Genomic DNA, 13,009 nt, shown 5'->3' with positions numbered 1-13,009 from the left:
CAAAATATGAACTGGTGAGTAATATTCAAAGTTCTCATTTTGGCAGTCGACAATACTTTTTTACAGGTATTTTTTGCTAAATTAATGAATTTATGAAAGAAAGAGTATTTTTACATTTCTAATTCTTTGTGGCTATTTTTCTTGCTATAGGTAAAATGGACCAAATGAGAGGTACCTGCACTCTAGGAACAGAATCCAGAAATGGAGCATTAAATAAGATCGACTAATTATAAATTATACAATTATCTGTCCACAAGCTTGGGCAAATTTTCTAGATTCAACCCAAAAAGAAGTTACCATTTTACAATCCAATATCATATGCAACAAGTCAGCATTAGAGACTTTATTACACCACCAACAATTAATCTTTCCATAGTTATATATTAAAGCCACTGTATGTGGAGTTAAAAAAATGTCTGTGAAGAAATCTCTGAGTATATATTTTTCAATAAAGAGAAGTAGATTTTCACAAAGATTTAAGGATTAAACATCTTTCTTCATCAGAAAAGGTTTTCTCATTAATGTTAGTTAATCTTAGTTGAATAATTCCAATTTAATGAATCTGTGGAACCAAATTCTTCTCTTATTATTTTATAAATTATTGATACATATGATTTATTCTTATTTGAGTTACTATTGATTCTGAAAAATAAACTCAAGTATCACTACAATGTGTTTTGGTTGAAAATCCTTGGAGATTTTGATTTTATCACTAATGTATTTTTACAAGATTATATAATCAACAATTATTATTTTTTAAAGAATGTCTTACAAGAAAAACAATAAATGTGGAAAAAAGAGACCAAAAAGAACTTGCAAAACCAAACAGGCCCTTAAGTGGCTCACACCATAAGCTCCATACCTCATAAAGGAACCAAGCCAGTCGATGTACTCAAACCAAAAGAAGTTTATTACAAAAAAAAAAAACAGTTAAGCACTTTCGTCTCAGTTACTTGATATATACTTCTTCAGAACTAAAAGGCACTCTATAATCAAGTCTTTTATAGTGCACAAAAAATTGAATTTAATGACTGACTTCCCATCAGTTAATTCACATATTATCAATGTTTAAAGACATATGTGCATAAAGTATTCATACAGTTTGACCACTAAAATGACTAAAAGCTACACTGATAAATATTACTTTATTAGTCTGTAAATAAAAATTATTGTATGGTTTGTCATAATTCTAGAGCTCCATTTTTGAGAACAGGGGTCAGGGAGAGATACTCATTAATACCAGGTGGTATATTGGACTGCAATTTAATAATCCAATACAGTTCTCTTAGCTCTAAGGATAGTTCCCACAATCCACCCCTGGGTTGTATTGGTACTTGTTCCAGGATGGCAGATTTGAAACTTGTAAATTTTTTTTTTTTTTTTTATAATAAATGTCTTTTGGGTTGAGTACATTGACTGGCTGGGTTCCTTCATGAGGTATAGAGCTTATGGTGTGATCCACTTAAGGGCCTGTTTGGTTTTCCAGTGTCTTACAAGAAGATAATCTATATTATGTGATTTATTTCTAATTAAGAATTGATGCCAAAAGATTAAATTTGCATCTCTATGGTCTAGCATTTTTTATGTATATTAAAAGTTCCCAAACAAGCTGCAGTATTTCATATGGGGAACAATAAAATGATAAATCTATATAATTAGAATTTATGAATCATTTAAAATGTATAAGGGTTTAAGTAGTGAAGAGGGGAATAGTATTTTATCTTTTCATTTAAACACATCTTTCAAGATCCAGTAACATTTATTAATTCTAAATTTGTAGAAATATTCTACAACATAGCTGTTATTATGTATTAATCTTTCATGAAGATTCTACAACATAGCTGTTATTATGTATTAATCTTTCATGAATGGATTTCCAAGTGGATTGGTGAGAAGAATTTAACCATAGAGATATTAAATTGAGAATTATGGATTTGGCATATAATTCAGCATTTAGAAAACTTAATCCAACTTCTTGCCAACTTTTAACATGCCAATCAAAGGATATTCTTGGTTTATTTGAGAACCAGAGAAAATTAAGAAGCTTAGAATTTAATTCCTTAATTTTTTAGGAGGGAGAATAATTAGTGATTGTAGATACAAAAGTATTTTTGGTAGGATTATCATTTTTATTAAAGTAAGTCTGTGCCCCATTGTAAAAAAATGTTCCAATTAAAAATTATTTTAGTAAAAGTGTCTGTTACATTACTATAGTTGATTGCTATTGTATTTTTTTACATTAGATTTAATTATAATTCCAAGATAATTAATTGGTGAATTGTCCCAAATAAAATTCTTATATTTTTTTAAATAATTATTAACTTGTTTTATTAATAAGTGAAGTTTCTTTTGTATCAGGGTTAAACATTAAAATTGACAGTTTTTGAAATTAATCAATAGACTTAATTACATTTTCTATTGAAGCTTCAACATCACCACTTATTAAAATGCCATCTGCAAATAACTACTGAATTTTACATGAATAATTTCCATCTGTTGAGAATCCCTGAATTTTGCTTTTAGATCTAACAAAGTTTGTGAAAGGTTCAATTCCTAGAGCAAATAACAGAGGTGACAAGGACAACCCTGTTTTGTAGCTTTTAATATTTTGAAAGATCTACAAAGAAGAGATCTACTTTTAATAAAACAGAATGAGTTACTATATAGATTAGTTGTAAGATTTATAAAATCTTGGGAAAATTCATATTGTTTGCATGCTTTTAACAAATAACTCCAACTAATAGAAGCAAACACCTTATTTATATCTAGACTTGTTATTCTTGTTTTTTTTATTAGTCAGATCTGTTTAAGTATTAAGCCGAATTCTGTTATCCTGAACCTTTCTATGTAGTACAAAACCAATTTGATCATCATTTATTAATCCTGGCATAATAAGGTTCAGTCTTTTTGCAAGAATAGACATAAATATTTTGTAATCAACATTTGATAATGAAATATAATGGTAAGAAGAGCATAAGTTAGAATCTGTATTTGGTTTCAAGATAGGCAATATCAGGAAATATGTCCAAAAGGGGGAATGGTGCAAAAACTTTTAATAGAATATTTAAAATATTCTCTGGGAATAATTTGGATACTTCTGGAATTACACCATCAAGATCAGGGGGTTTATTTGGTTTAAGATTATAAATTTGATCTTTTAACTCCTTTAAAGGAGAATGACTTATCAATTTTAGATCTTTATTCTTTGATTGATTTAAACGTTATATTGTCTTTCAAAATGTCATTAGTTATGTTGTTGATTTCTTAGTCTGTCTCTTTGTTATTCATTTCTTCCTAATATTTCTTAAAACATTCTAGTATGACTTTTAAATCGGTCACTTTTTAATTTTTATCACCTTGTTTGGAAATTATTTATTTAATATGATTAGTATTTATTTTTCTTAGATCTAACAGCCAACCTGTGTAAGCTTTTTGGGATTACTGAGTAAGCTTGTAATTTTAATTTTTCTAGAGTTATTGATATTATATGGTGAAGTACATCAAGATATTTCTGATTTAATATTTTCAACTCAGTGTTTGCCAATTTGTCATAAGGTTTTAAATTGGATTTCTATTTATCTATATTAGACTGCAAAGACATCAACTCCTTAGCCCACTCTTTTTAACATATGTAACAATTTTTAATTCTTACATAGACATAAGCTTTTAAAGAATCCCAGAAAATTACTTCTGGCACTTTTCCATTATTATTAATTTCAATCTATTGATCTATTTCTTTTAGTCACCATTCCTTAAAGTCTTTTAATTTTACTATATAAGCAGGGATTCTTTAATAGTAAATCAAATTGCTTGGCTTTAACGTTAATGTAAATGTAATATAATTGTGGTCAGATAAAGGACATGAAGTTATCAATACAGCTTCAATTTTAGTAAATAAACAGCTAGAAGTAAAAACATTATCAGTGTTTGTCTGGGTGCCAAATGTATAAGAATGATGTGTAAATTTAAGAGAGTTAGTTGATTAAATATCATAGGTATCTCTCAAATGATGAAAATGAATAAAATGATCTAAGTGTTTAGCTACTGATGATAGCTTAGGAACCTTATCAGTTGTGTCTTTATTAGAAAGAATGCAGTTAAAATCTCCTGCAATAATCAATTTACCTTTTGTATATAAGGTTATAATATCCAAGTATTTCTTAGCAGCTTTGGCTCTGATTGCAGGTATCCAGTAAGAATTCACAAAAGTATAATTTTTGTCAATTTCTACTACTGCTAATCCCAACATGCAATTTTTATCTTAATAAGTATTTAATATTTTAAGCATAGGTAATGAATTTCTCAAAAGAATAACAGTGCTTCTTTTTTATTTAAAATGAGAGCTCACAAGAGTTGAATAATCTTTTAACATCAATCTAGCTACATCTTCAGATAAAAAATGTAAGAAAATTATGTGAGCTTTATGCACTTTTAAATATCTGTTTAAGCTACTCTGCTTCAATGGATTATTAAGTCCATTGATGTTTAATGAGAGACAAATATAAGTTAACATTCATAAGAACATGTACATGTACTGTTTTAAGATGATTTACATTAAATATGACAACCAAGTACTAATAATTGTTGTTATTGACAGATACAAAAAAAAAGCAAAATTTCAGACTTGTATACATTCAAACCTTCCATCATGGAATGAAAATTCCCTGATTTGATGATATAATCATAGAAATCACACACCAACCATCCCATCCTAATGTCACCAAGCTAAGCAGTTGCTATTGCTTCTTAATTTAAAACAATATTTTTAATTGTAACTATTTAGAACAGACTCAACTCATGTTAAAAGGAAAAATAATATAAAATATTTAATTTGAGAAATATTAATATTTAAGATCATAGTAATATAAAGTTGGAAATGTTAATAATAAAAAATGATATTATGCATTTCTGAATGGATCAAAAATATCCAAGAAATAATGCATTTCAAATGTCTCTATCTGATCAATGCATTTTATATAGTCATTTATTCTAATTAATCCTACTGTAGAAAATACTGTAAATATTCTAGGATTTAAGCAGTTATATGGAGGAAATAAATAAAACTGACAACACCTATAAAACATTAACCTGTAGACATCATAACACTGACACATATCACGATCACATATCATAAAACTTTTAAAATTCATTTAATAACATGGGTGAAAATGTGAAAGTAATAGTCAGAATATGGAATTATAATTAAAAGTTGCTACAATTTAAAATTGGATATTTGTGTATATTGTATGTGCTGATGTATGCATAATGTATTTACATGGATGTGCATACATATAATTGTGTATGTATTTCTAAATTATGAGTAGATGCTTGATATGTATATTAATACTTAAAATGGTAAATATATTCTGTATATCTATGCATGAGAGTAAATATACAAATGACTGAGTGTTTTTAAGTGAACTTTTTTTGTATTATGGATATAGGTATGTTACTATCAATACCTCTAGAACTTGGAATATACATTTAAAATCTAACTTCTGTACAGGAAGCATTCTTTTTATGATTATATTTTAAGTACCATGTACTTACATATTTGCTTATAGTACTTTACATTGCCATATTCTGAAATGTGCGGATCAAGATTTTGTATTCATCATACCAATGGGAGGTGAAAAATGCTTGAAATGATTTAAGTCAGTTTGGCATAAAATACAATTACATATTTCACTAACAAATGCAGAACATTTCAAAGAGTTTAATCTGCTTATTAATATTGTTTTCCAATAAATAGTGAAGTAACTGAGTAATAAAGGCAACAGATGTTGAGGAGATTGAGGCATTTTAAGCATCTTCTCCTCTAAACTGCTTCATGTAGAACAGAAGACAATAGCTTATATTAACGTATAAATACAGTAAGGTATATAAATGCTGTTATATGCAAACTAATATCTATATAGAAGTCAAATAAATATATTTCTCTCAGAACAAGTTTATAACCACTGTTAGTAGTTTCCAGTCAAATGTCTGTAAATATCATTTTGTATAAAAAAACAATTTTATAGCAGTCAGTGTACAGAGGTGTGAACCATATGTTATCTCATATAAGATATGCTGGCTTCCTCCATGCTCATTTTCATTTGCATTTTAGTAATGAAGTATTCCCTGTGTTTAAACTTACAGTTTTGTTGCATTGCTCAGCTCTTTTGGGCATCACATCAGGTGTTACATTTCACAATTGCGTTTTAGGGGAAGCATTGGGACAACTGTATTGTGAAGTAATACCAAAAAATTATGGGGTATTTAGTTTTTGTAGGCAGTTGGTTATTCCATGGGTAAATACATCTGTAGACCCCTTACTTATGAATAGACAAGTGTGCTCTGTATAAATATGTATTTCAATTTGAGTGCGTTTTTGCATGTGGATGTCCTTGTGTATATAGAATTGCAATGTAGCATCATTTACTTAAGTATGGATGCATAATCTGTATCATAACAACTTTCAGATGATTAATAGCTCTCTATGACAATATTTTAATACACTGCCAGATATTATGCATGGCACATGTCTATGTTTACTATGCTATTAGCTTTATTCATGCTATGCATTTGTAAGTATTCTGTATTCCACCAACAATCTTGATGCTTAGCTACCTCTTTGCATAATATCACAGTTCTTCCACTGTCTATGGATCACCCAAGGTCTATGTGTTTGTGTATGCCACTGTCTGTTGGAAGAAGTAGATAAGTTATTTTACTTATTAGATCTTATTTAATGAAACAATCTATTTTTGTGAAGAATCTGTATTCAGAGGGAGCTCAGGAACCAGATAGCCCTTGAACAATGCAAAAGTTAGCAAATGTCAAAAATATAAGACATAGTTAGCAAAGAAGTTAATGGTTTGTACTTGCATAAATGAAATGTGTATATGAAACAATATATTAGGTCAGTGAGAATAATGGATCAGTTAAGGACAGTAACCCTTTAAAATATCAGGACTCTCAATCCCAAGTACTGAAATGTTTGGACAATAATCAAAACTCCAGTCTGACAGTATGTAAATATTTATGTATACAGCATAACATGTAGCATGTTACAGAACCAGAGAAAGTGTAGAAGAAATTCCATCACTGTAATAGGTGCTTCTTTGTTTATCGGGAGTATTCTGCATAGCAGCAACTGTCTAATTAAGTATTATTAAAGTTATATTAGTTTTTTCATCTTCTTTCATGACACATTAAAACCAATAATATTGTTTTAAACAAGCATTTACATCACTATAAATGACATATTCTACTGTACTGTGATGATCTGCTGCATGATTATATTATATTTACACTGTACTAACATAAGGGATACAGCTTTCACTGAACTATAATTAGGTTGACCACATGAAGTCACTAAACAGAGATTAGTACCAGGTGTCTTTAAGTCTGCAGATGTCTTCTTTTACTTCTCCCTAATGCATTTTTCTTTCCTTTTCTTCTTTTCATTATTCTACTTTTTAAAAGACAATGAGCATAAAAACTAGAGGGATATGTTTTAAAATTAACTAGATTAATTTTAAATGTTAGTTTTTGTGATTCTGATGCTTGTTTTAATATTCTAAAATGTCACTTCCTGTAAATGAGAGTTAAAGTTCAAACAGGTAGCTTGAATATGGGATCTAGACTGCTATAAGTTGAAAAACAGCTTGCGATATTTGAAAAAAAAGCATTCTAAAGCAATTTAACTAACACTAGGCAGGAAAGGGGACTGAAAAGAAGCAGTTACTGTAAAAAAAAGTCAATAGTATCTCTAATTCTTTGAATAAGAGCCCAAGTAATGAACAAACACCACACAGGTTAAACCTATTAAAAGAAAATGAAGTAATGTATATAAATGTTTTTCATGCAGCCAAAACCACTGAACATAACTTCACATAGATAAAGCTTGTCTCATACAACAGTCACCAGATAGAATAACCAAAAATAAAAAAAAACAAATTACTTGAAATTATGTATAGAAAATATATATAAATTAAGTGGATTTGTTAAACAAGTTAATATACACCACCCACCCACATACACACTGCTCTCTATGTTAGAAAATAATGTTTGAGAGGATTTAAATAAAACATAGACACATTAGTGATAGTGATATGAAGATATACACACACACACACACACACACACACACACACACACACACACACACACACACACACACACCTTGGTCCTTGAATTGTATCATGCAACTGCATGAGGGGGTGATATAAGGACCCAAACAGAAGGGACAGGGACAAAATGGATTATGCTACTATAAGCAACTAGTGGCAAGGTATTGAATTAGTATATCCCTTTAAGACCAGCTCTGAAGTAGGTATGGGGGTGAGGAGGTAGTTTTAAATGTATTTAAATGTGTTTTCACTGTTTTTTTTATTAGATCTGATGAAGTATCCTGAATAGGTGTGAAAGTGCTTATCTTTTGTTTTATATTTTACATTTTGTTTATGTTTTAATTATTTATTGTTTATTTGGAAATATTTAGGAATATTTTATATTGATGCTGCTTGGCTCATTCCTTATCATGATTTTAACTTGCATTTGATGATGAACTGCAATAGATAACAACATTGTGTTTATGGTTATTGACAAAACTGAATACCTGTAAGAAAGCTATTTAGGGAAAATAGAAAATAAGAACATTACTTTATTTATTTATTTATTTACTGTTTTTGTTCCTTCAAAGACCATCCATTTCTTGTTGCTTTTCTCTTTAAGCTGGCAGGAGTCCAATCACATTTTCTGATCAAAAAGTTTGTTTTTCTGAGAAAAGCCCACTGCATCTTTTAGATAATTAAACGTTTTCTGACCTTCAGGTAAAAAGATCCTAATTCTGGCTGGAAAAATTAGTTGAGCTTTAATGTTAGCTTCTTTAAGTCTTTTATGAAGGGAATACATGCTTTCCTTTGGTCGTAACAGATACAGTATAGTCATTATCAAACCTGATAACATTGTTATTTATTTTTATTGGGGAATTTGCCCATGAAGTCTTCAGTACCAGGCCCTTGTCTAGGCTGGAGAGAAATTGTACAATAATAGATCTGAGGACTGGAGGATTTTTCTTCAAAGAAGAAGTCGAAAGAGATCTCTAAGCTCTCTCAATACCAAAATAGAGAGAGGGAAAGAGTTTCTGGCAGATTTAAAATTTTAAGCAACCACTTGGTTAAAAATTGCAACATATTGTCTCCTTCTTCTTTTCTGGTATTACATACATCCTAATATTATTTCTTCAAGTTCTACTTTCTAGGTCCTCTAGTTTTTCCATAAGCAATGTATTTTGATTTAACTGGAATTCTGTGTGATTTTCACTCTCTGCCATTCTGCTATACAGGTCATTTAATTTGTCTTCTATTGCTCAGATCCGAATAGATTGCTGTTTTATAATTTCTTTTAACATTTCCATTTGTTTCTTGTAATCTTCTTTTATATTGTCCATTTTGATTTCAGGTTTATCAAATTAAACAGAAAGCTTCTGGATACTGCCCATTATAGACTGTAGTTCCTTTTTCACTGAGTTGTCTTGAGAGTTCACTTTTGAGTGGCTCATTCTGTCACAACAGTCAGTAAAACTTCTGACAGGAAAACATTCAAAGAAAAAACATAAAAACTTGAACTAACGAATGCTCTACAAGTGTGTTATAGACTGTCACTACTATTCAACTGCCCAAGTGTTACTATGTGCATCGTGTTACTTTTTTTATGAGTATATTTTGTGTTGACTTTATTGAGTTACATTAGTTGTCTAAGTTTCTTTTTACTTATGATTACTTATTAGTGAATCTTAAGAATGGTTTTATTTATTTACATTTGCTTACAAGGAAAGTCTGACGGTGCATAATAATCCCTTCTCAGTAGAGGCTCAGACAGAAAAACTCCAAAAAGCATAGCTATCAAGTAGATAAAAGTAAGGCTATTAAAACAGCAAGTTCTTAGGGCATATGAATAGCACGTGACAGATATGACATGTGCTAGAATCAGGAGTTGAAGAATCTGTTCAATGTGTGTAAGTTTTATTCAGCACAGATAAAGAAAGAAACATAAATCAAACAGTGGAGGCAGTTGAAAGTCTGTGAAATAAAGATTGTGCTGTATTATAGTTATGACAGGGAAAATTAAGGAGAAGTGAGTGTCACAGTCAAAATATATATTTTGCAGTGCATTAGAGTTAGGAGATATAGGATAATGAAAAATATAAAAGTGAAGAAGCTGTTAGGAGCCTATGGTGCTTGCAGATCCTATCCTTTAAAGTAAGTTAGGTTAAATAGACGTGTAACAGGATGAGAGGTATTATGTCCTTAATTCAGGTAAGTGGAAATTGTAATGTCTTAGGAAGGTAATGAGGAATAGGAGCTAATTAAATAGACTGTTCTACAGACTCCTTCCACAAAATCAGTATATCATCTAGGAATCTGTAATATGCATATTTTAATGTGGCAAATTCTGATACTAAACCATATGACTCCTCCCATTGCACAAGTACTGCATTAGCATAACATGGGGCACATGCCGCTCCCATGTCTACCCCAGAAATTTGATGAAAATATTCACCTTCAAAAAAAAAGGCATAATTATTGGTCAAAACCAATTCTAATAGTTACCAGAATCTGAATCTCTGTAGTAGAAAAGCTGTTCTGAGAGCATAAAAGAGACATGAATCACTGTAAACCAGTACTGTGGGGTATAACTGTATATAAGTTCACCACATCTACAGTGATAAACAAAACACTTTCATCAACTGCTAATGAATTCAAATTAGCAAGTAAATGTCATTAATCCCTTAAAATCTATGACTTAGTATCAAACAACTCCTTACTTTTCACATCTATGTATTTTGCAAGAATAAACATAAAAAAGCAACTGTTGTAAGAACACCATAAACTCTATTTATTAAGCGATAAAACCAAGCACGGAGGAGAGAACACAGCGGGAACTGTATAAAGATGATGAAATCCACCAAAATTGTAACTGTATAAAGATGATGAAATCCACCAAAATTGTTGTGTTCTCTCCTCCGTGCTTGGTTTTATCGTTTATACTACGTTGTGTGTACTTGGAGGAGTGTTTACTCCACGGTTTCTATGTATCCTTTATTTTCTATTTATTAAGCGCTTTTTGTCCAGCACAGTGGCTGGGCTTCTTCAGACATGAAAGATTACGTTAGTTAGGAAGTTTCTAGAGATTATATGGGGGTGGAGTATGTCAGTTTGGATAGAGTTACTGTCTACCTCGGTCAGCGATATGGGTGGCCAGACACAGGATGAATTTTCTAATTTCATATGCATCGGTCAAGGTTATACTTAAATAGGGTTAGGGATGGAATCTGTTTTAAATGGATGGGAAGCCTGTTCCACATCATAAGGATTCTCTGAAAAACCTGTCTGTCTTGCCAACTTATTCTGTTTATGTCACATGCAAAATTTAAATACTTGAATCTAGGGTTTCCGATGTTCATTTTGTGAATGTGCAAAAGGTCCATCAGAACTGGATGTGAGGATGCCTTGTATGCCAGGCATAGATCACCTCTCAGCAACCTATAGGAGGTGGAGTATAAAGGTAGGGCTTTAAGGCAATCTGCATAGGGAAATGTGTTTATACTCAGGATTCTTATGGTAAGGATCCTTTGTGGGCACTCCATGTGCTGCATATGTCTGGTCAGGGAAGGGGGCCATTGTGCTCAATCATGGGTCTGATAAGGGCCGAATAAAGTGGCATTACCACCTCCTTTGGCCTGAATGCCATGCCCTTACTTATAAGCTGGGCAACATAGAATTGTTTTCTTACTAGTTTGGCCACATGTTGGTCAAAGGCCAGATTACTGTCTGTATATGTTCCAAGATCCCACCATCAAGTGGTGTCTTATCACCTCATTAATTAGCCAGAGTGTCTGTTTTCCCAAAAGGCACTCTAATGCATTTCTTGGCATTGAGTTTTAATCTATGGCTTTGGCACCAGTCATTTGTCTGTGTTAGACCTTCTTGTAAGATGCTTGTGTCATAGGAGAATCTGTGATAGTACTCAATATGTAGTCAGATTTGAACTTGGTCAGACAAATGCCCTTGACGTTAGCCTTTACCTCCAAGAAGAAGATACCACATAGGAATCATCTCATAATGGAGCCCTGAGGTACACTGCTGATGACTGGTCTCTTAATGGGGGTGGCTTCACCAATCATGATGCCCTGGCTGCTGTACCTGAGCTAGGTGGAAATCCAGTGAGTTATGCAGGGGTTTATGCCCAGTTTCGTGAGTTTGTCAACTATACCCAAGTGAGTTATTGTATTGAACACCTTACCCAGGTCCAGGTAGGTGTTATGCAACATTTCCCTCTCATCTATTGCCTTGGTAGCCTTCTCAAAGACATCTACCAGGTTTAGTTGACATGATCTTCCCTTGGCAAAGGCTAACTGAGTTGGGTCCAGTATTTTAAGATTGCCTATGTCCTTGTTGATTCTTTCCATGATATGGCATTGAATATTAGACTGTTCAGATAAAGGGGTCTGTAGTATCTGGGGTTGGTTGATGATCTACCCTTGTGAAGTTGGATAACCATTGCAGTCTCTCATTCTTGTGGTACTATGCCTGTTTTGAGGCTATAGTTGAAAAGTGACTCAAGCAGAAAGAGATATTGTCAGGGCCCATTTAGGCTGTGTTTTTGGCTTTATCAAGTCCCACCAGGGCTTACTACCTCCCCGCTAATAGTTGGGGAGCTTATGCTAGTAGGTATTTCATTCAGGGGATGCAGGAGTGAGTTGGAAGTGAAGTTTGAATTGAATTTGACAGCCTCAGTGAAGATGGCATTAATGACCACCAGTTTGTCTCACTGCTGTGTGCTGCTGTTGAGGTTATGGACGTAGCTGTAGAAGTTCTTATAGTGGTCTTTAGCCTCAAGGCTATCCTGGCCTTGTTATGTCCCTATGCATCATGGTATTTGTTAGGGGATATCTTAGTTAGGAAGCTTCTAAAGTTTACATGGGGATGGGGTATGTTAGTTTATTTATTTATTTTTA

At 31.8% G+C, this 13,009-nt stretch overlaps 1 protein-coding gene across 1 annotated transcript in view; it reads left to right on the top strand.

Moving 5' to 3' along the window:
* Positions 1–13,009, top strand: part of PRKD1 (protein kinase D1) — a 1,412,470-nt gene that overhangs the window by 483,523 nt on the left and 915,938 nt on the right. The gene's annotated exons all lie outside the window — the stretch shown is intronic.

Source organism: Protopterus annectens, chromosome 6.part0 (assembly GCF_019279795.1).
Source record: "Protopterus annectens isolate FY-2018-M chromosome 6.part0, PAN1.0, whole genome shotgun sequence".
Lineage (NCBI taxonomy): Eukaryota > Metazoa > Chordata > Ceratodontiformes > Protopteridae > Protopterus > Protopterus annectens.
The sequence above is the reverse complement of the archived record's forward strand: the minus strand, read 5'-3'. Positions and strand labels throughout refer to the sequence as shown.